Genomic DNA, 3,514 nt, shown 5'->3' with positions numbered 1-3,514 from the left:
CATCCCCACCGACCCTATATTTCCCTCCCACCTACCGAAACCAGGGACAATTTAGCATGGCCAATTTACCTACCAACAAGTCTTTTGGCTTGTGGGAAGAAACCGGAGCACCTGGAGAAAACCCACACAGACACAGGGAGAACTTGCAAACTCCACCTAGGCAGTACCCAGAATTGAACCCGGGTTGCTGGAGCTGTGAGGCTGCGGTGCTAACCACTGCGCCACTGTGCCGCCCATAATGTGTGATCTCACCAAGGCTCTGTCTAATTGCAGTCAAACGTCTTTATTCTTATAAAAACTCTTCACAATGTTGAACACAACTATTAACTGCCATTCTGCTCTAAGAAGAAGGACCCCAGCTTCACACACCCCAGACCCCTATTCTTTCCACATTAGCTGAATTCCTGCATTTCTGATACCATTCCAGTAAATCTCCTCTGCACCCTCTCTAAGGCCTTGACATTCCTGCTAAAGTGTGGAGCATGGAATTAGACACAACGCTCTAACTGAGGCCTATAACCAGTGAGATTTCTAAAGGTCCAGCATAAATTCCTTGTCTGTGTCCCGTACTCCCATTTCTGGTTTCTGACTCAATGTCGGCTCTGAGCTGTTGAAACTGCCTGAATAAATATTTCCACCCAACAAAGCGCTCGGAATGTGAGAAGGGACAAAGTGAGTGACCAAGTCCATCAACTCCAAGTAAAACTCCACCATGTAGTGAAAACACTCGAACCACAACGGCTCTTTTAAGAGCCACCCACAATCGCTCTGAAAAAACTGCACCAACATCTATCTAGAATTGGTTTATTTCATTGGTTTTAATGCTCAGTAACTCTCTGGAACTTTCTCACTGTCTTTGTGTTTTCTGTTTCAATCTGGTATGGAGATTCTGGGAAGATGAGTTTCACTGCCTGGGAGGATCTTTGTGGTTTTCCTGCAGAAACACAAAACAAAGTCTCTTTTCAGAGTCACCCACCGCCTCATAGGGACAGCAGTGACATGGGAACGGGAGCTGGGGTGTGTTTTATGCCGGAAATATCAGTTAATGATTTATGTTGTGCTCTCGTTATATTCCAATCTCTGAATTGAGCCTTTCCACCACACCAGGGTTATGGGGAGAGTTTTCATCGTTTCTTTTCTAAACGTACAGACGATGTTATAAAGTTGCTGATTTACCCAGATGGCGGATTCTCCCCTCACAGTGAAAAGTAACATCACACCTTCACATTGTTTTATAATTGAATAATTAGTCAAATGGAATTATTTGTGATGTTATTTCCCCCGAGACGGTGTTTCCTGCAGTGAAACTGAGCAGTTTCAGCTCAGTCATTCAGGGACCTGGAATTCCTGCAGTTTGAACCCGCTGTTACCCCAGCCCACTTCTGATTGGTCACCCTCTTCTCATAAAGTCAGTGACAGCACATGAGGAGGCCATTCGCCCCATTGAGTCCATGTCGGGTTTCCAATCTGTTCAGTCCCCGACTCAATCCCCAAATCCCTGCATAATCCCTTTGGGTCAAAATGACCGTGGCAGGACTCGAACCTGCAATTTTCTGATAACATCATAGAATATACCGAAGTCAGACGCCTTATCCATTAGGCCACACAGCCATTAGCTTACATGAATGACTCAATCAGAGAATCTCGAAGCACAAAATACAAAAAATCATTGGTTGAACCTGTCAACCTGGCAGAATATTTGAATTTGTGAAAGCTGCCAATTTCACTGTGGAAAAGAAGTGATCGACTGGAAAAGTACATAAAAATCTATTTTCCCGTAGCGGTTTAAATAAACTTTTAAAACACAATTTTGCTTTTACCGACTCAAATTGCTGGTGCTATTTTATGAACAGCTTTATGTTGCCAATTTTTGTCAACTTCTCATCCGTAACTGACAGTAAAAGACTCCGTTCAGCAATCTTTCACGCGACAAATAACTCAAACTCGGTGTGGAAGGAATAAATTACAGACTATTGGTAATTCCCCTTCACACAGGCTTCAGGGGGACAGTGAGAAGCCACTGAAATAGTTGCTTCATCCTTTTAAAAGGTTCCCATTCTGTCCTGTTACTGACATGTTGGAATCAGATTTGTATTTAACAAGATATTTCTGTGAAAACAAAATCCTCAACAGACCAGCTGGGAATCTGGGAATCACTGTAGTAAAATTTTGATTGAGAAGACGGGACCGTCTCACCAGCAGCCGGGTTACATTCCCCTCACATCCTTATACAGTGAGCAGCTCTTTCCCTCGAGAAATAGACAGCAGCAGTTGGAAGTTCAGTAAAAGGATCGGTTCATTGAGACAAGTTTCTGACTGACAGGTGGTGCTGAATATTAATACAAGAAGGTCCTGGAATGGGAAACAAGTGTCCAGAGTAGGGTCTGAAATCAGGACAGGGAAATGGCCAGCACTGACACAGATCATTTCATTATTACATTGATATCTGACTGTCTATAAGGAGAAGCGAGTTAAACACATGATGGTGAAAGGAATGGAAGATGATGCTGGTTGTTCTAGATGAAGAGGGATAGACAGAGGTGTGGGTACAGCAGACTTCAGACAGTAATCAGCCCTTTCAGATACTGTGGGTGGATCTGAAAAGAGCCTTTGGGATAGGGAGAAAAGCTCTTTGTTTAAAAACCCTCAAATAGCTACCTTGTAATTGGTCAGGTTACTAATGTTTTAGTTAGTGTAATTTATGAATAATTACTAATTAGAAAGTGCTGTTTGGACAGAGTGTAAAGCTGTGAGTTGATGTGTGAGGGACTACACTGACTGGGGGAAGGAGGTGCTCTTTGGTCTCTTCTGCCTTTTCTGCATCCATGGTCCAGGGGAAGATGCTGATCGGTGAGTAACTGGTAAATTATTCTACTTATTACACTTATTACACGAGCAATAATGAGTTTGTAAAGCTAAGTAATGGCAGGGCAGCTCGAAAAGTAAAAGTTCTAAATTGGGGGAAGGCAAATTTTACAAAACTGAGAGGTGATTTGGTGGATGTGGACTGGATACAACTACTTGAAGGAAACCCAAAGATGTTTTATCAGTCCATTAAGAGCAAGAGGATAACTAAGGAAAGGGTATGGCCTATCAGAGATGTACAAGGGAACTTCTGTGTGGATCCAGAAAATGTGGGCGGGGTTCTTAATGAGTTTTTTGTCTCTGCCTTCACAAAGGAGAGGGAAGATGCAGACATTGTAGTAAAAGAAGAGGAGTGTGAAATATTAGATACGATAAGCATAATGAGAGTGGAAGTACTAGAGAGTCTGACATCCTTCAAAATGAATAAATCACCAGGGCCGGATGGTTTGCATCTGAGGTTGTTAAAGGAAGCCAGGGAGTAAATAGTGGATGCGCTGCGGATCATCTTCAAATCCTCACTGGATATGGGGGAGGTGCCGGAGGATTGGAGCTCTGCGAACGTTGTACTATTATTTTAAAAGGATGTGGTAAGTCTGACCTCAGTGGTGGGTAAATTATTCGAATCAATTCTGAGGGACAGGATAAACTA

The 3,514-nt window shown here is 43.0% G+C and overlaps 1 non-coding gene across 1 annotated transcript; it reads right to left on the bottom strand.

The window, feature by feature from the left end:
• Positions 1-1,522: 1,522 nt before the first annotated feature.
• Positions 1,523-1,611, bottom strand: trnar-ucg (transfer RNA arginine (anticodon UCG)). Its single transcript is given in 2 exon segments — positions 1,523-1,558; positions 1,575-1,611. It is a non-coding gene; the product is annotated as a tRNA-Arg (tRNA).
• Between the last annotated feature and the right edge of the window lie 1,903 nt (positions 1,612-3,514).

Source organism: Heterodontus francisci, unplaced genomic scaffold, assembly GCF_036365525.1.
Source record: "Heterodontus francisci isolate sHetFra1 unplaced genomic scaffold, sHetFra1.hap1 HAP1_SCAFFOLD_51_2, whole genome shotgun sequence".
Classification (NCBI taxonomy): domain Eukaryota; kingdom Metazoa; phylum Chordata; class Chondrichthyes; order Heterodontiformes; family Heterodontidae; genus Heterodontus; species Heterodontus francisci.
Note: the sequence above shows the minus strand (reverse complement) of the source record. Positions and strands in the feature narration are given on the sequence as shown.